Genomic DNA, 21,238 nt, shown 5'->3' with positions numbered 1-21,238 from the left:
GGAGAAGCAGTCTCCCTGCAGGAAGCCCGATGCGGGACTCGATCCTCGGACCCTGTGATCACAACCTGAGCCGAAGGCAGACGCTCAACCCCTGAGCCACCCAAGTGTCCCTCATTTGGTGCTTTTATTTATTTTTAATTTTTATTTATTTATGATAGTCACAAAGAGAGAGAGAGAGAGACAGAGAGAGAGAGAGACAGAGACATAGGCAGAGGGAGAAGCAGGCTCTGTGCACCGGGAGCCCAACGTAGGATTCGATCCTGGGTCTCCAGGATTGTGCCCTAGGCCAAAGGCAGGTGCCAAACCACTGCGCCACCCAGGGATCCCATCATTTGGTGCTTTTAAACTAACTTAGAAAATCACATATCTCTCTGTTCATGGAGTTTAATTTCTTACAAAAATACTTGTGTATTACCCTGGTAGTCAATTTTTCTGATTTCAGTTTAGTAAATCCCTTAATATTGAAAGAAATAACCAACAAGAAAAATCTCAATACACGAACCTTACACCTAAAGGACCTAGAAAAAGAACAACAAATGAAGCCTAAAGCCAGCAGAAGGGAAATAATAAAAATTAGAGCAAAAATAAATGATACAGAGACAAACAAACAAATACCCAATAGAATAGATCAATGAAATCAGGAGCGGCTTCTTTGAAAAAATTAATATAATTGGTAAGCCCCTAGCCAGGCTCATTAAAAAGAAAAGAGAAAGTACCCAAATAAAATAATGAATGAAAGAGGAGAGATCACAACCAACACCATAGAAATACAAACAGTATGATAAGAGGATATTATTAAAAATTATATACAAATTGGGCAATCTGGAAGAAATGGATAAATTCCTAAAAACATATAAACTACTAAAGCTGAATAGGAAGAAATAGAAAATTTGAGCAGACCCATAACCAACAAAGAAATGGAAGCAGTAATCAAAAATCTCCCAACAAACAAAAGTCCAGGGTGGATGGCTTCCCAGGAGAATTCCACCAAACTTTTAAGAAGGGTTAATACCTACTCTTCTCAAACTATTCCAAAATATAGAAAAGGAAGGAAAACTTCCAAAGTCATACTATGAGGCCAGCATTACCTTGATCCCAAAACTGGACAAAGACTCCACTAAAAAGGAGAACTACAGGGTAATATCCCTGATGAACAAGATGCAGAAATTCTCAACAAAATACCAGGAAATAAAACCCAATGGTGCATTAAAAGAAATATTCACCACAATCGCGTGGGATTTATTCCTGGGCTGCAAGGGTGGTTCAATATTTGCACATCAATCAACATACATCACATTAATAAGAGAGGACAAGAACCGTATGATCCTCTCAATAGATGCAGAAAAAGCATTTGACAAAGTATAGCATCCATTTTTGATAAAAAAAAAAAACCTCAACAATGGTTTGGAGGGAACATACCTCAATATAATAAGGGCTATATAGAAGAGACCCATAGCTAATGTCATCCTGAATGGGGAAAACCTGAGAGCTTTTTTTTTTAAGGTCAGAAACAAGACAGGGACGTCCACTCTCAACACTGTTATTTAACATAGTACTGGAAGCCCTAGCTACAGCAATCAAAAAGTAAAAGAAAGAAAAAGCATCCAAATCAGCAAGGAAGAAGTCAAACTATCACTATTTGCAGACGACATGATACTCCATGTAGAAAACCTGGAAGACTCCACCAAAAAAATTTTCTAGAACTGATAACAGGAATTTAGTAAAGCCAGAGGGTACAAAATCAATGTATAGAACTCTGTGGCATTTCTATACACCAATAATGAAGTAGCAGAAAGAGAAACCAAGGAATGGATCCCATTTACAATCACACCAAAACTCATAGGGTACCTAGGAGTAAACCTCACAAAGAGGTAAAAGATCTGTACTCTGAAAACTATGAAACACTGATGAAAAACACTGAGGATGACACAAAGAATTGGAGAAACATTCCGTGCTCGTGGATTGGAAGAACAAATACTGTTAGAATGTCTATATGACCCGAAACAATCTACACATTCAGTGCAATCCCTACCAAAGTACCACCAGCATGTTTCACAGAGCTAGAACAAACAATCCTAAATTTGTATGGAACCAAAGACCCGAAGAGCCAAAGCAATCTTGAAAAACAAAAGCAAACCTGGGGGCATCACAATGCCTGGCTTTAAGCTGTACTACAGAGCTGTGATCATCAAGACAGTGTGGTCCTGGCACAAAAACAGACACAGAGATCAATGGAACAGAACAGAGAACCCAGAAATGGACCCACAACTTTATGGTCACCCCATCTTCAACAAGGCAGGAAAGAATAGCCAGTGGAAAAAAGACACTCTCTTCAACAAATGATGCTGGGAAAACTGGACAGCAACATGCAAAAGAATGAAACTGGACCACTCTCTTACACTACAGACAAAAATAAATCAAAATTGGTGGAAAACATAAATGTGAGATAGGAAACCATCAAAATTCTGGAGAACACAGGCAGTAACCTCTTTGACATGGGCTGTAGCAACTTCTTTCTAGATATGTCTCCCGCGGCAAGGGAAACAAAAGCAAAAATAAATTATTGAGACTTCACCAAGACAAACAGCATCTGCACAGTGAAGGAAACAATCAACAAAACTAAAAGGCAACCTTTGGAATGAGAGAAGATATATGCAAATGATGCGTATTATGAAGGATCAGTATCCAAAATCTATAAAGACCTTGTCAAACTCAACACCTGAAAACCAAATAACCCAGTTAAAAAATGGGCAGAAGACATGAATAAACATTTTTCCAAAGAAGACATTGGGACGGGTAATAGACACATGCAAAGAGGCTCAACATCACTCATCATCAGGGAAATGCAAATCAAAACCATAGTGAGATGTCACCTCACACCTGTCAGAATGGCTACAATTAACAACATAGGAAACAACAGATGTTGGAGAGGATGTGGAGAAAGGGGATCGCTCATACAGTATTGGTGGGAATGCAAGCTGGTGGTGCAGCCACTCTGGAAAACAGTGTGGAGGTTCCTCAAAAAGTTAAAATAGAGCTACCCTATGATCCAGCAATCATACTACGAGGTGTTTAGGAGACAAAAATACTGATTTGAAGGGATACCTGCACTCCGATGTTTACTGCAGCATTATTACCAACAGCCAAATTACGGAAAGAGCCCAAACGTCCATCTACTGATGAATGGATGAAGAAGAGGCGGTTTATACACACAATGGAATATTACTCAGTCATTAAAAAGAATGAAATCCTGCCATGTGCAATGATATGGGTGGAGCTAGAGGGTATTATGCTAAATCAAATAAAACAGAGAAAGACAACATGATTTCACTCATACGTGGAATTTAAGAAATAAAACAGATGAACAAGAGGAAGGGAAGGAAAAATAAGATAAAAATGGAGAGGGAAGCAAACCATAAGAGACTCAGCTACAGAGAACAAATGGAGGGGTGTGTAGGGGAGGTGAGGGGAGGGATGGGCTGGATGAGTGATGGGCATTGAGGGGGGCACTTGTGATAAGGACTGGGTGTTGTAAGGGATGAGTCACCAGATTCTACACCTGAAACTAATGGTACACTGTGTGTCAACTAACTGGAATTAAAATACAAACTAAAATAAAATAAGCATTTGGAAAATTTATATAACTAATTGAACTGATGTACTTCAAAAGAACAGCACGTGAATTAACAAGATCATATGTGCGTAAAATACCCATTAAAAATGCAAGGTGTGTCATTTTAATGTAACAGAGTAAGAAGATTGATTGACATAGCTTGATTTCACATTGTAACTGACCTTTTAAAAAAACTACCATTTGTTGAGTCATGGTGTATTATCAAATAATGTTTCTCCCAATGATTTTTAAAAATATTACAGTTTCTTCTCTTTTCTAGCAGAATATCTGTATGAGATGGATTTTCATCATATATTTTAATCATAAAGCAGATATGAATACCCAAGCATCTCCTATTGATAGATGTTAAAGGAATTTGCAAAGATACTACTCTTTCTATGAATTTTTTGTCTGGAAAATATTATTTTTAATAAAATATGTTATTTATGTTAACACATAAGACGTGTATTGTTGTTTTATTTGATTTACTTTTTAAAGATTTACTTATTTATTTGAGAGGGAGAGAGAGAGCGAGAGAGAGAGAGCAGAGAGGGGGCCAAGGGAGAAGTAGAGAGACAATGTCAAGCAGACTCCACGCTGAGTGAGGAGCCTGACATAGGACTTGATCCTACAAACCTGAGAGGAGGACCTGAGCTGAAATCAAGAGTGATCCTGAGGGTCCTAGGATCTAGCCCCACCCTGCCCCAGTGAGGCACCACACTGAGCGGGGGATTTTCTTGGGGAGTCTCTCTCTCCCTCTGCCTCTGCTCACAACCTGAGCCAAAACCAAGAGTGAGCCACTTACGCTATGGAGCCACCTAGGCACCCCTATTTTTACTTTAAAATGAGTGGCTATGGGGGCATGTGGGTGGCGCTGTCAGGTGATCAACCCACTCTCCATGATCCACAGTCTAGTCCCTGGTGGTACCCTCAAGAACTGGCAAGACGTCTGAGGAGAGTCACTGTGTGGTGCTTCTAGAGAGACCCAGGTCCATGGCAATAGGACTCCCAGCTTGGACAAAGATTCCAGAGCTCACGATTGACATGGAATGAGCAGAGTTGTCTGCCTTCAGGAACCAAGTGACCTTGGAAGACATCACAGGGGAATACAGCAAAGGAAGATGAGAGGATGCTTGTGACTCTTAAGGACCTAGGAAGAACTTCCTGCTAGTTCATGGGATGGGGACTTGGAGATAGAATTAATTTGATTTATAAGAAATAATGGAATTTGACATTTCTTGCAAATGTGTTTATAGTTGGAAATACAGTATATGCTGACTATGTCAGTGAGAGTTCTCCAAAGAAATGTGTGTATGAGTGTGTGTGTATTTATTATAAGGAGTTGGCTTGTGTAATTTTGGGAGCTGGCATGCCTGAAATTTGTAGGGCAGGAGGGCAGGCTATAAACTCAAGCAATAGTTGCAGTCTTGTTACCAACTTGAGCCAAAATTCCTTCTCCTCTGGAAAACTTTAGTTTTGCTCCATAAATCTTTTATCCTTACAATTACTGCGCATTTGTTGTTTTTCTCGTCATTGACAAAAAAAAAAAAAAAAAAAAAAGAGGTTATTGAGATGTCCCTTAAGGGAAAAGCAGAGGAAATAAAAATATCAAGTACTTTTCTAGAGCCAATTACAAGTCTAGTGTAAATTAGTCCTTAAAAAGAGATTAATTCTTAGAAATAAGCACCAACAAAACACACTTTTTTCTTCTCCATTTTAAAGAGACCTCTGTGACTCTTTCACGTGTGATAGATCTGATTTAGTCCCATTCTTCTTATTCCCTCAATATTTTGAGAAAGCACTAGTAATCGTTGGCATTTGAACAGCTTTTTATCAATCAGGAAAAATAATTTGTATATAATAAGAAGATACCTTAGTATATTGGAATGAAGATGGAAGTAAAAATCATATGGATTAATTGGTGTTTCAAAGGATCATAAATAGATTGTTTATGGTGCTTTTCCTCCTACAGCCTGCCCAAGGTCCTTTTGTTCTTTATAATAAGGCAAAAAAAAGTTTAATCAACAGAAATGAGCTTGATTCCAAGATAAGAGTTAACCTTGGATTTGAATGATTCTATTGATTCGGCTTTATGAACCATGAGGCAGGATTGCATCTAAGGATTGGGGTGTACTTTAGTTTAAAATGAGTGCTCCTTAAGTTGTTGGCAAATACACTCCAATTGCCAATAAACTTGGCTGAGACAGGCTCAAACAATAGCTAACCTCATACAGAGATAACTCAGATAAATATAGGAGTCGAGAAATGTTCACTTTTAAAAACCTTTCTACACTATAATTATCAAAGTAAATATCACCAGTAATGAGAAGTGAAGCTAACCAAAACACCTCAAGGGTATTCATGACCTTCAATGTGGAAAACTGGGATGTATTTTTATTTTTTATTTTTTTTCTTTCTCGTGAACTACATTCTTCTTTTTACCTCCTCCCACTTTCTTCTTTTTCTACAAATCTACAACATCAGCTTCACCCAGAGGAAAGCCCTCCTCCTCACACTACGGGTGAGGGGAGGGGTAGACCCAAACTCTTGTGACCTCCTCACACATAGTCCTCTCCTTCCCCCATCTCCATTGGGTCAGCCGTCTAACACATCAGCTTATTGCAGATGGATAAGAAGTTTACCAGTTTACCATTAGTGATAATGTTTGTCTTCAATGTTTTAATTAAGATAAATTAGATAGTATACTTTTACTGTTTTCTTGCTTTTTTAGGGATTAAGACAGTTGAAGGGGAGATAAAGAGCTTTTCCTGAGTATACTGGGTTTCTATTTTATTTTATTTTATTTTATTTTATTTATTTTATATTTTATTTTATTATTTTATTTTATTTTATTTATTTTATAATTTTATTTTATTTTATTTTTTAATTATTTAATTTAATTTAATTTAATTTAATTTGCTGGGTTTCGATTACTTTTTAACTGAAAATAATCTTCGCGCCCAAGTGGCCCATCATGGGGCAGCCTGCCATTGGCCTCGACAGTGTAGACGTGAGGTCATTACTCTACTGTAGGGTCTATTCTGTAACAGAAGTCTGCAAAGTGTTCTGAAAACTCTGGTGCCAGGAACAATGATCTCTATCTTAGGGTGACAAGAAATGTAATAGGATACGAAAGCAGGTGTTCTTGTATTCGGAAACGTGTTGACATAGTAAAAAGTAATTCAAGAAAGGAAAGTCTCTTATAAAAATTATAAAAGTCTCTTATAAAAAAGCCGAAAAACAGAGATAGTGGGAAAAACAGATCCATTGGCCTGAAACCAGCAGACACTGGGGAGCTATGACAAGAAAGGGATGGATAAGTCCATGTATTTTAATAACACGCAAATGGGAGACACCGAGGAGTGGGTCTAACACCATCTCAGGGCAAGAGGTGAAAGAAGGCAAGGAAGAGAGGAGCTTCTATTTTTTGGTATGAGTGTGTGTATCTAAACCTACGTACCTGAGAACTTTTTTTGCAAGCCTGTATCTTCACTCACGGACTCTGATGAAATCAGTGGAGACAATAAATCACAAGATTGCCACCCAACGTCGTCGTACTTGTTCTGCTCATTGGCCTCATGGAACAAAAGAAACGAACTGGAAAGAACAACTCAGAAGCTCTTCAGGAGGTCAACTCAAGGTGATGGGAAAGAGTCTCAGGACAGGTGACCTTTTGGCAGGGCGCAGGAGCGGTGGCAAATTCATCCCAGGAAAAGCAAAGCGTGTGTGTGCACAGGCTCGAGAATATAGAAAGATTATGGGGAGTCCGATGAACAGTAAGTGGGCTGGAGAGGCTTAGTCGTCGGGGAGGCTCCGGGCCAGAGTCCTCTCCCCGGGCCACCGTCCTGTGCGCTCGCCTGCAGCTGGAAGAAGTGCGGGTCGAGACTGAGCTACAACCTTTGGGAGTTCAAGGCAGCGGAGGGAAAGGTCGCTGATGCCAGATGAGCTTCCAAATCCTTGGACCTTCCGTTCAGAGGCCTCTCTGTAGGCCCCACGTCCTCCCGATTGGTTTCACCTCCCCACCTACCCTGGGTTTCTCCTAAGGAGCACATATTTGCATCCAACAGGAGAAATCCAGTGACCTCAAGTGCCCAACCAGCACTCAGTGATGAAGAAAAAGAAGGTGTCTCTGCTTTAAATTTAAACTAGCTCTGAGGTGGGGGCTACCACAATTTACGCAGCAGCACAGCTCTGTGGACAGGTTTGTATTAGACTTCATACCGCTTTCTGGTATTTATTCCTATTTCCATGCGTCTGTTATGATAAAATGCACGCAACAGTAAGGTCATAGTCGAGTGTGCTACAGTGGAGTTAAGGTTTTCACCGCCGGTTTTGACTTCTCGTAAAGAGTGTGTCCTTGGTGAAAAAAGAGAAAGACTTGTTATTACTAATATCACTATTATTCATACGATCGTAACACAAAAAGTACAAGAAAAAAAATGGCTTGAGGTATATAGTGTATTAGTTTTCCAATGTCGCATGTTAAATTCCTGCAGACCTTGTAGTTTCACAGGACGATATTTGTGACCATGCAGCTTCTGTGGGTCGGGGTCCAGGTGCCGCTCTGGGGCGTCCTCTCTCTCAGAGGCTGGGGAGGCTGCCGGTGAGCTGCCCATGGAGCTGCGGCTCACCCGAGGTTTGGTGGACCCCCAGACCCTGGCTGTTGGCAGCACTCTGCTCCTCGCAGCTGAAGATCTGAATCCCCAGCCCTAGAGACCTCTGCCCTCTCCTGCCACGTGGCTCCATCCACAACATACCAGTTGGCTTCTAGGCCAGTAGGATAGTGTCTGCTGCTACTTTGAGTCTCTTTGAAAGGCTCTTCTGATTAGGGCAGGCCCACCCAGAATAATCTCCCTTTTGATTAACTCAAGGTCCACCAATCGAGGATCTTAACTATACCTGCAACACCCCTTCATTTTTGTTTCTGAACTGTGCCTTGATCGAAAGAATGATACCTCATCATCTCTGCAAGGCCTACACTCAAGGGGAGGGGATTATACGAGGATGTGGGTCGTTGGCAGTCATCTTAAAATTCTGCCCATCAATCACACCTATCAATCTTAAATCACAAATCTTTTTCCCGTTTTCACAAGTGCACTTGATCTTAGCCAAAAGGCCGAGAAGTGATCCCCGGTTTCACAAGTGAACTAAGAATTTTTGTTAATGCCTTTACAGTAATATCTAAGGCTTAGATGCTGTCATAGGACTGCCTGACAAGACTCTAACCCAAGCCATAAATATGAACCACATCTGTGGTTTTTAATAGCCACCTAAAGAAAAAATAAAGAGAGACAAGTGAGGTTAATTGTTTAAAGATTTTATTTATTTATTTGAATGAGAGAGAGAGAGAGAGAGAACACAAGCAGGGGGGGGGGGGTGGGGGGGAGAAGCAGACTCCGCGCTTAGCAGAGAGCCCAGTGAGGGACTCAATCACAAGACCCTGGGATCATGACCCAAGCCAAAGGGAGACGCTTCACCCACCAAGACACCCAGACACCTGCAAAATTAATTTTAATATTATTTTACCAACATATTCAAGATATTATCAACATGTAATCAACTTGGAGCATTACCAGTGAGATATTATACATTTTTTTTCATAATAAGTCTTGAAACATCACATCTCAATTTGGGGTGGCCACATTCCAAGTGCTGAATAGTCCCGGGGGGGGGGGGGGGGGCTAGTGGCTGCTCTCTGGGAAGCACAGGCTCTTATTTGCCTTTTCAACAACATCCACCAGATGTCACAATGAGTTTACAACTCTAAGCCAGAGGCGCCAACAAATTTCTTCCCTCTTGGTGACAGTTGTTGGAATTCTATTTGTCGTGACATAGTTTTTGCTTCCTGCACATTTTTAATTTCACCTGAGGTTTTTGCCTAATTAAGAAATCAAGCAATAGGGATTTTACCACTTAAGCAATGAGCGCAAGTTCAAATCATTTGTATATCAGACCCACCGTCCCTTACTTTTTCTATAATCTCATCCTAGATGATCGGACTGTTGAGAGTTAATCATTATGAATTACATGCACATGCATTACCTAACAAGATAATAACAATTGCTTTGAAGTTAGATCATATCAAATGCCCAAGCAATTTTCACAACCTCAGAAGCAATTAAGTGGTGTTCTTTTTACTTTCTCTAATTGTCTAATAGAACACATTAAAAACAGAAAACCAAAGTTTTAAAGAGTCACAAAATGTTCTTTTATTTTCATACCATTACTGCAATTTCCTAATTGCCAACAAAGATTTCTACTGCTTACACACGTAGTGAACCCCCCTTATTAACACTTACTACTTTGAAAAGCAGAATCACTTAAGAATTTTAATTTAGTTATTTGTAGGTTGTTATGAGATTCCTTTATAAATGAAGGATAAATGGCTTTGTTTTAATATTCTGTTTTTAATTTTTGTGGTCTTGCTTTTTCAACATTTTCTAGGTAAAACTAAATATTTAGAGATGGAGGCATCTCAAATACTTTCTCCTCAACTTTTAGAAAATTGTAATTAATATTAAAAATATAAACATGCAATCATGAATGCACGATCACGCAGAAGCCATCACGAGTGATAGGAAGATTATTTTTATCATTTACTTCTATAAAATGAATTTATTTACCTATACTGTAGCTTTATCCTAATAATTAAGCTTTCTCTTTGCCCTATTAGTCTTAGCTGTATGATGTCCATAAAATAAAAACAAATCTGATTCTACATATATATATACACAGAGAGAGAAACAATAATTATTCATCTCTTGATTCACATTATCAACTAGCTTCAGTAGAACTGAATCAGCCTTGGCAACTCGCTGACATATGAAGGAGAGAAGTGTTGTAATTGTAACTACATGACAGGTTGGAAGAATGAGCACTGGGTGTTATACTATATGTTGGCCAATTTAGTTTAAATTTTTAAAAAAGTGAAATTAATTAATTAAAAAAAGAAGAGTCACAAGTGGAGTTGTTCAAGTAGTATTTTTATTCATTTATAAAAAGATTCACTTATTTTAGAGAGAGAGAGAGAGAGAGAGAGCGCCTGAGTGGGAAGGGCAGAGGCAGAAGGAGAGAGAATCTCAGGCCAACTCCACACCGAGCACAGAGCTCGAGATGAGGATTGATCTCACTACACAGAGATCAGGACCTGAGCTGGAACCAAGACTCTGATACTTAGCCGACTGCCCCCTACCAGGTGCCCCTCAAGGAGTATTTTATTTTATTTTAAATATTTTATTTATGTACTTGAGAGAGAGGGAGAGAGGGAGAACCAGGGGAAGGGGCAGAGGGAGAAGCAGACTCCCCGCTAAGCAGGGGCCCCGACCTGGGGCTCCATCCCAGGACCTGGGGACCATGACCTGAGATGAAGGCAGGTGCTTCACCGACTGAGCCCCCCAGGTACCCCTCCAGTAATATTTTAAGTAGAAACAAAGTTTAAGGTTAGGATAATATACATTTTTTTCCTTTTGTTTGGATAAACCTCTTTGAACACATTCAGGGAAATTTAACCACATACATAAGTGTTTTAAAAGCCAGCTTTTTAGTAAAATAATCAAGTACATAAAAATAATATTATAACTTGTCCTATTTCTTTCTTGGAGAAATTTTAGCAGTATGAAGGTTGAAAGCCTAATTTGTTTGTTCTCTTTGAAAGCACAATGCTCAGACAGTCCAAGAGATGGCAGCCAACATCTTTTGTAAAATAAATTATGTTGATACTTTGTCATGGTAATTTTGATGTTTTTTCTTTATTTCAATAGCATCAACACTGAAGCAATCATTAAAAGAATAAAAACCACTGAAATTCTAAATGTAGATATCTCATTGTCTGGGCTTTAAAGAGATTGCTCAGAATGTTTTACAAGGGAAACCGAATAGATTTCTCTTTCCTTCTTTTAACTCCTGCCTACAGAGCAGTGGTTTCTGTTAGAATATTAACCCAAAATAACCTATAGAGAAGTAAGATTAAAGAATAAATTGTAGTATTAATGACCATTTCAGCAGTATTAAAAATTAAACACATAAACTAATATTGTCATTTAGAAAGTATGTCAGAACTGATAGTTGAGGTTCTTCTGAATAACATGGACCATTTTTTGTTGAATTCATAATTAAAATTAATCCATTTATATGGTAGGTAGGAAATATTCTTCATAAAGCAAGAAGAGGATCAATATAGTGAAGATTTTGTATATGTATTTGTTTAGAGAGGCCATTTTAACCTAGTAAATATATTATTTTGTATGATATTAAGCTGTTTTGCTGTGGGGATTTGCAGAATAAAGAAAGGCATTGTCTTGTTTTGGGTCATTAATCAATGATAAGTATGGACCTGGGAAACTACTTCTCTGAATTCTAAAATTCAAATAAGGAACTCTTTACATCAGTGTATTAGTCTTTTAATGCGGTGCCACAAATTCCCATAAACTTAATAGCTTAAAAAACATCCATTTATCAGCTCACATTTCCATAGGTCAGAAGGCTGGGCATAACTCAGCTCAGTTTTCGGTTCAAGGAGTTGGCTCAGCTGTGTTCTCATCCGGAGCTAACGCGGGGTGGCAAAGATTCAGCTCCTTGTGCTTGTAAGACCAAGATCCCTATTTCTTTGCTGATAGTCACCCAGGGGCTGTTCTCAACCCTTATAGGTCACCCAAATTCCTAACTTTGTGGCCCCCTCCATACTCAAAGCCAGCAAAAGTGAAACTCTGTCACACGCATCCCTCTCAGGCTCTGAATCCCTTGCCAGGAGGAACCTGGTGCCTTTTAAAGGTGCACCTGATTAGGCCAGACTCACTGGGGATAATTTCCTTATCTTCATGTCAACACACTTGGGATCTTAGAAAATGCTGTCACATCGGCACCTACATTAGCGTTTGATTAAGTGAAGTGAGCGACATTATGTGTGTACATGAGGGGCTGTGAATCTTGGTGCCATTTAATTTTTAACTTTTAATTTACTTTTATTTAAAATTTTTTAACTTTCCCCAGGTGGATCCTACCAAGCTTTTATTTTTTTTTGAAGTTTTCATTTAAATTCCAGTTAGTTAACATATAGTTCGATGGCCATTTTAGAATTCTACCTACCAGAAGAGATTGTATTTTTGGGACTTAGAACACCACCTAAGTGGTCATTGGCAAATAATTGGATAAAAAATAATGAAATATTATTCATCCTTAAAAAGAAAGAAATCCTGCCATTTGCAACAACATAATTTTTATAGTGTATATTATCCATATTATATTGTCTGCCACATGTTAATTAAATTCATATCATTTTGTTTGATCTTTGTAACAACTGTCGAAAGTATTTCTAACTAAACTTTACAGATGAGAAAACAGGATCAGAGATAAGTAGTTTTCTTAAAGTCACACAAATAATAAGTAGTACAGCATTATCTAAAAGCTCTTGAACCTAATTCAGATTTATTATGAATATATCACTCTTTATCACCCCATCTCTGTATCTTCAAGAAATCAAATTCTCTAACAGCTGATCTTCTGATAAATTCTTGCCACATGTTTCTCATAATCTCATCTCTGAGAAGGTCAACAGAGACTAAGGGGAATTGCTATTCTGTGATTAATTCTAAATAAGAAAGAACTGATTGATGATGTGCACGTTGAGCCAAAAGTCTATGGGATGTTGAATATAGTCAAGTATAGATGGTGGATCTTAGAAAAGAAAATTTCAGAAAATTCAGAAAAAAGTTAGGCATGAAACCATGGTTGGAAATTAAACTGGAAATGTGGCTGGAGAAGGTTGGGAAGTTTGAAATTAGATGTAAAAAGTATATAGTGTGTTCCATTGATAATGAATAGGGAGCTGAAATTGAAGAAAACAACGTGAATAAAATGCTTCAGGGAGAGTTTAAAGGCTTCGTATAGAAGATGGGAAGAAAATGAATACCGAGAGTAGTAGGGGTTTATAAAGTGATAATTAGGAAGACTAAGTTCATAATAAATTCATTTTTTGAGATATGCTATAAATAATTTTAAAATGGAATTAAAGCATATTTTGAGGCAAGAAGAAGGAGATGGAACATGAGGTAAAGTCAGATTTGCTGTTTGGAGTTGTTGGTGTAGTATTAACCTTGTTAGGAGAAAGCATAAGTACTCAAACCTGTGTTTTGCTCCTATCTCACCTATTAAAAGAGAAAAGTCTCCAAATTATGAAGCAAATGTAATTAAGAGGGAATTGAAAATTGGTAATAAATTAAAAGTATGCTACTTGAATGAATTCACCTTTTTGGGCTGATTTACATTTTTAAAAATGCAGGAATAGTGTTTCATATATGTGATCGAAGAACTACCAGAAACTTCTAAGGAAGGCTAAAGAAACATAAAAAGGAACCAAAGCCTAGACAAGTAACTCTGATTTTTAAGATAAGCTACTAGAGACAAACAATTTGGGTTTTCAGGATGGGAAAAAGTGAATCTTATAAATTACAGTCTGGTATATGGATGCTGAGCAAAATGTTGAGGGATTGTTGACCAAGTCATGAAGAGAAAGCATATTTTTGCCAAGATCAGTTCATCCCAAATTAGTCTTTCTTCTGTTCCCCTCACTTGATTTTCCATATTGAAAAAAAGGTATCCATGATGCAAAATGCATACTGATATACAAGGATCCTGACCAAGTCGAAGCTGGTCCCTCTAATACTGAAAAAAAAAAAAAAACAAACCCAGAAATAATGTAATAACCATTAAGGTTTTGAGTGTATATAAGCATATGGCAATGATAATCATCTCCAAGTTTAATTTGGATGTAGCCTAATGATCGCACATTATTACCATGGACTCTTTTTGGGAGAGAGGCAGTGTTTAGAATAACAATCACTTAATGATATTTGTGTTGTTATGCTAATTTATTTATTCAACAACCTTTATTACTAAATCCATTTCCTAGGCTTCAGATTGTGTCACAAGGTCAGGAGACAAAGGTGAATAGAGCCCCAAACCGTGAAGGTTCACTATATAGTGGTGGGGATAGAAACTTTCTATTATAATAAAATAATTTATATCATGTATTAATAAAATATTTATATGATAAATATAATAAAACTTACAAGAGTCAATGGAAATACAGAAGAGACAATAATTAACTTTGCCTCTACTAATAATTCCAGGAATTTAGAAAAGAAAATATCAAAAAGTTCAGAAAAAAAAGACAGGCGTGAAACCATGTGTGAACATTTATGTGGAGTCTTGAAGCATTAATAGTAAAAGGAGAGGTACAATTGCAGGAAAAGGACTTGACTGTGGAAAATCATAGCTTGAGACACAACTGTGTCCTCAGGCATCAACAAGTGGCTTAGGATTCCCAGAAGATGATGTGCGTGTGAGGGGGCAGGATGATGGAGGTTGCAAGGGGAAAGCAGGTAACAGCCAGTAATGGACACCTGACATTAAACATGCTCACCGGTCAGATTCCTATCTTTGAAGGCAAGCTGGTAGAAAAATCTTGGATTCTAAAGATCTTATTTAATAAGAAATAAGGAGCTAGTGAAGAATTTTAAGTAGAAGAAAAATGTCATTTGATTTCTTTTGCAGAAACGTCACCCTGACAGCAGAAAAGAGTTTGGATTTGAGGCGGCCAAGATGGGAGGTATGAAGCCTACTCAACTTTTCATAAGAAGTGAAGTGAGCTAAAGCAGCAGAAGATGAAAGAAAAGGAAAGGGTAAATTAAGTTCAGAAAATCTACTAGGTTGATTTTTTTTTTTCATAATTGGGAATGATATACGACAGAGAGGAAGGAATCTAAGATAACTACTAGGTTCCCGGCTCAAGTATCTAGTTGGGTGGCAATGCTACTATCCAGGTCGGGTATATAAGAGGGAATATTATTATTATTTTTAGAAGTAAGCTCTACACTCAATGGGAGGCTCAATCTCACGGCTCCAAGATCAAGAGCAGCATGCTCCACCTACTGAGCCAGCCAGGCACCCCAAAGAGAATCTTATTTTTGAAATTAAAAATTTATTCTGATAATGTTGAATTTGAGGTATTTGTGGGAATCCAGAAGGAGCTGCTCAATACTGGAAGACACAGGCTTGGAACCGAGTATAGGCTTGGGAATCATCACTGTGTGAGGGGTTATCGAGACCCGAAACACTCTACTCCCTAGAAGCTGCTTTAAATATGTATGTTGCATTCTTGATGTGTGCTTCTTCTTCTTTAATATGAAGCTAAAGATCGATTTGAAGGGTTTCCAAATGTGGATGACATCATGTTTGTTTTAATCCATATTTTATGACTTCAAAAGTAAACTCCAGAACTCTGTGGATAAAAGTTATATAACGTTTTTCTTCATTTATCTAAAAAACATGTTATTGTAGCTTGTGAGGTTTCAATACCGAAGCAGTGTTGTACAGCATTTTAGGAGGCATAAAATATTTTCAAGAGTAGTACTTCCAGTTATTTTTATGTAACACATTTATGAGTTTATTTAACAAATAACCTTGGGTTGTTGAATAGTATAATTGGTAGACACTTGAATTTATTTTCTTCTTAAAAATACCTGTTATCTTACAGGCTGGGTTAAATAAATGCCTTTCCTTCAGCCGCCATACAACCCTGAATATCATTTACCATAGAACTAATATCATTATACTGAAACGCTCTCTTTACACGTCTGTCATCAGACAGCCCCTCCTCCCTCAGCCACCACTCTGGGTTATGAAAGAGTCCGTCTATAACCATAGCTTTCAAATCTTTTTGCCTTCAACCATAGCAAGGAATACCTTTTACGTGGGTGACCTATGAAGTTGAAAGTGAATTTCATGAAACAATATTTATATTTGCCAAGGGAAATGTAACCTTGATGTTTTCCATCCCATTCCATTTCTTTAGAACCATTAGTGCAACCCCGTACATTGATTTAACAAATCCCTGATTGATCTCAAGCTGTGGTTTGAAAAAACTTATTCCAAGGCATGTCTTCCCGGTGCTCGTATCTCTGATGCTTAGCCTAGACTCTGGCGCTGTTGGTTGAACATAGACCCATGGAATTATTTTAGATAGTTCTGCCAAGGTAAATTCTAATATAGAAAAAAAGATGCCGCTTCCGCTATGCTTAGGAGAGGAGTTTCGAAATTCACATTTTTAGGGGCAGCGTATGTCATGAGCCATGCATCATGTTAAAAAAAAAATAAAAGACCGTAAAGCCTTATTGCATCACATTTTTTTTTTTTGTGATTCCCCTGACACCACTGTGACTTAGCCACGTGCATCCGAGGGTAACATACTGACAAATTCTCAATTAGTACGAGCAATTCTGAGCTTTTAGTAGGCGGCTCTAGTGTATTAAAAGCTTTGTCACTTTCAATACGGAGAAAACATAAGCAGCCAAGTGATTAGAGTATATAAGGGACCTCAGTGTTTTTTTTAATTTAATTTTATTAAATGTGAGAAAAAGTTGTACACTTAAAATGACTACTCAGATAAACCAATAAATCAAGAGAAAATTATGCTTTTCCCACCATGAATAACAAAGTCCTAAAAACCTGATGAAATGTTGAACATAAAAAACTTAGTATTTGTATCTATGGCTTTTGTGAACTTGAGTATACATAAGTAAATGAATAATATAAGAATCTATTACGGAATTCATAATACAGACACTTACATTCATATATTTTTTCTGTAACAGCCTCCCTTACCCTCTGCTCACTTTCACAGCTAAATTTCTAAATTTCAATCTGCTTCAGGCAAGCGTTGTCCCAGTTATACCACTGAAGATGCCTTTGCCCCAATTAACAATGACCCCATCAGTGCCCACTTCAAAGACACCTTAGGAACTTATCTTTCTTGCCAAATTGGTTCAATTGATTCTGTGGTTGGTCTTGACATTTTCTTCCTCCTTGGCTTCCCTCTTTTTCAGTTTTCCTTCTACTTTTTTTTGGTTGCTCCTCAATTTTCTCTCTGAACGGTTCGTTACACAGTCTCTCCGAGGGTCTCCAGCAGGACTGAGCCCTGGCTGACGACAATGTAATCCTGTTACCCCATCAATGTCCTTTTATTGGCTTTATTTCCTTCCCTGTTTGATTTTCCCTCTCCGCTTCTGGATCAACTCCAAAACCAGCTATTTGCTGGTCTGACAAACACAAGTTTTATGCTTTGCTTCTGGAGGAGAACGATCCTTCTCTTTCTCTTCAACCTTCCACATTTTATTTTATTTTTTTATTTATTTACTTTTTTTTTGGTGCTCAAATTCACTTTATTTTTTTAATTTATTTTTTTAATAATAAATTTATTTTTTATTGGTGTTCAATTTGCCAACATACAGAATAACACCCAGTGCTCATCCCGTCAAGTGCCCCCCTCAGTGCCCGTCACCCACTCACCCCCACCCCCCCGCCCTCCTCCCCTTCCATCACCCCTAGTTCGTTTGCCAGAGTCAGGAGTCTTTATGTTCTGTCTCCCTTTCTGATATTTCCCACACATTTCTTCTCCCTTCCCTTATATTTCCTTTCACTATTATTTATATTCCCCAAATGAATGAGAACATACAATGTTTGTCCTTTTCCAATTGACTTCCACATTTTAGAGGAGTGCCTCTCTTTGACAGAATTGAAAACAGAAAATTGCTTGCAAAGATGTCTGGGAAATGTAGTTTTTAGATTTTTACTGCTTGCGGTATTGGAGAACAGATGTTTAGAAGGACAAGGGTGATGTTGAATGTCTTTGATCACATATTCATAGTACCATTAATGTATATTTAAAAATATAATTCATATTATATTCATATGGGCCTTGAGCTTACATATTATTCTGTTGAGTATCGACACACACTATCCAGCACGGTCTACATCATCCAAATTTGAACTATCCGCATTCAGACAATAGCAACTACATCATGCAGCATAACACAACTATCTCTTGCATGTAAGAATGTACTCGCCGTCTTCCCCAAAAAAGAGGACACCAAGTATTTCTTTTTTTATTTTTTTTATTTTTTTGACACCAAGTATTTCTTATGGGGTAATTACTCTGCTAGCTTATTCACAGTCTCGTTAAGATATCCTGTAAACTAAACACTAAACGAAACACTCCATCCTGTTAGTTGTCAACCCTTAAAAAGACCCATAAGGTCTTATGTATTTTTTTCCTAACCCAGTTTTCTGTTTTCACCACACACTGTGCTTTCTCTCTCACTTATGTGGGTTGGCTACATAGGTCTTTGTTGAGGCCACCGTATTCCCCAGGCTTGCTTCCACCACAGGTGTTGTATATGCCATTCCTGATGTTTCACACGAATGTAACTTCATCTAACTCACTCATACTCATCTTTTAGATCTTTAACTCAGAGATTATTTTCTCAGGAGACTTCCTCTGCCCTTATGATTAAGCCAATGTCCTTCAGTGTGTGTGTATATGCACAAATATATGTATATACACACATATAGGGATATACCCACACTCAAACAAAATCATATCTATGTTTTCCCAGCTACAGTGCTTATGCCTTGATAATGCATTTATTTTTGCTATTTTTCTTCTCATCATTATACCTCCAGCACCTAGAAGAATGCCTAGCACATGTAAGACCCTCAAAATAAATTTTTTTTATGAATGAAAAGGATTGCTTCTGAAATGAGTGATAAAGATTACTGACATTTGTGTCATAAACTCTATTATGTTATTATTACATATTATGTTCTTTTTAATTTTTTTAAAATATTTTATTTTTTTAAAGATTATATTTATTTATTTGAGAAAGAAAGAGTATGGGCTGGGGGAGTAGTAGCAGAGGGAGAAGGACAAGCAGTCTCTTCTGTTAGCTCTGAGCTCAACCTGGGGCCCGATTCCAGGACCTTGAGATTGTGACCTGAACAGAAACCAATAGTCCGACGCTTAACCTACTGAGTCACCTGGCACCCTTATTATGTTCTTTTTACAATTATTCTTTTCTCATGCAATGTTAGTTATAAGTCTCAGTAATTTCAGGAAGGATAGTCTTACAATTCATCATCTCTTAGTTATGATTTTTAAAAAGATTTTATTTATTCATGAGAGACACAGAGAGACAGGAGAGACACAAGCAGAGGGAGAAGCAGGCTCCTTGCAGGGAGCCCAATGCAGGACTTGATCCCGGGACGGTATTACTCCCTGAGCTGAAGGCAGATGCTCAACCGCTGAGCCACCCAGGCGTCCCATGATTTTTTTTTTTTTTCATTTTGTTTTTAAGATTTTAAGTAATCTCTACACCAGTGGGGCTCAAACCCCCAGCCCCGAGATCAAAAGTCACTGACTGAGCCAGCCAGGAGCCCTTCTTAGTTCTGATTTCTAGATTGCTGCTATTCTTGATATTAGGTTAAAAAGATCACTATTTTTGATGTGATTTTATCAATGATTTATCAGTTTTGGGCTGCTCATACAATCCAACAGTTTGTAGCAATAGATTTAGAGACTTTAAGGCACAGGTGGATTCTAATTTAAAATAATTCATTTATAGCTCTCTCACTAAAGAAAGTTAAAACATAATGCTCCCAAAATTTGTTTTTAAATCAAGAGTCAGGAAGGTAAGCTGTGGGTCATGTCCCAACAAAATCAGCTATATTCAGAATATTTAAGAGCTATTTCAATAGCTTAAGGTATTTAAGGGCTTCAGTTGTGTCTCGTTCATCTTTGTATTCCCAAAACCTAGCACAAGTCTGGGCATTTACACGTCAGATTTCAAAGGCTGGTCCAAGTTCATCTATTGGTACACATGAGCAATCTAATTTGGCCTCCTCATTGATTTTCTGCTGAATCAGCAATCCAGAACACAAAGGTTGTACACCACCAGATGGATATGTATGCATGGCTATGGTTCCTTCAAATTTCCAGTTGTTCATGGAGATGTGCCCTTAGTTTAATGATCAATGTAATACCCCAAGTGTAAGAATGTAGATAAGAAACTGTGAGGGAGGGGTTACATCTGGGCAGGTGGCCAGGCCAGCACTCAACGTTTTACCTATTGCCTTGTGAAGGCAATACTTTGCTACACACTCACGTTCTGTTTCTTTTGGTGTCAGGCATGTTACACTTTCCTTGAAATTCATACAAGGCTTAGTTTGTATGACTGAATAGATTTGGACATTTCTCGTGTGTGTGTAATTTCAAAAATACAGGTCACGCGATAAAGGTCAAATCAGAAACAAATGACACAGATCTATCATAATTTCAGCATGGTACTGGATTGAAAATACAATATGTATCGGTAGAACAGTTCTATTGAGGCTTAACACAAGGTGGGGCAGTTCTAGTGAATCTTAACACAAATTTTCTTTGCCAAGAGTGTCATGTGGGTCAAAAATATTTTTTTGTTTTTGATTTTTTCGTTGTTTTTTTTTTTTAAAGCAAGCTCTCCACCCAGCATAGGGCTTGAACTCATGACCCCAAGATCAAAATTCACATGCTCTACCTACTGAGGCAGTTTATTTTTATTTTACTGCTCTATAATGTTTATTGTTATGATATACAAGAAAATTGAGCAAGATACCATGTAATTTTTTTCACTTTCTGAATCAATAGGTAGAACAATAGGTAGGCAATAGGTAGAACATTGAGCGCTGGCCTGGCCACTTGCCCAGATGTAGCCCCTCCCTCACAGTTTCTTATCTATTATCTATTATCTTATCTAG

General features: G+C 37.9%; 1 long non-coding RNA gene across 8 annotated transcripts in view; it reads left to right on the top strand.

Moving 5' to 3' along the window:
* The window catches only part of LOC102156220, a 54,966-nt gene that overhangs the window by 11,711 nt on the left and 22,017 nt on the right, over positions 1-21,238 (top strand). For all 8 annotated transcript variants that reach the window (XR_005384877.1, XR_005384875.1, XR_005384874.1 and 5 more), the window contains one exon: positions 15,164-15,291. This is a non-coding gene — a long non-coding RNA (uncharacterized LOC102156220). The remainder of the gene's footprint in view (positions 1-15,163; positions 15,292-21,238) is intronic.

The sequence above is a fragment of the Canis lupus genome, chromosome 36 (genome assembly GCF_011100685.1).
Source record: "Canis lupus familiaris isolate Mischka breed German Shepherd chromosome 36, alternate assembly UU_Cfam_GSD_1.0, whole genome shotgun sequence".
Classification (NCBI taxonomy): Eukaryota; Metazoa; Chordata; class Mammalia; order Carnivora; family Canidae; genus Canis; species Canis lupus.
The sequence above is the reverse complement of the archived record's forward strand: the minus strand, read 5'-3'. Positions and strand labels throughout refer to the sequence as shown.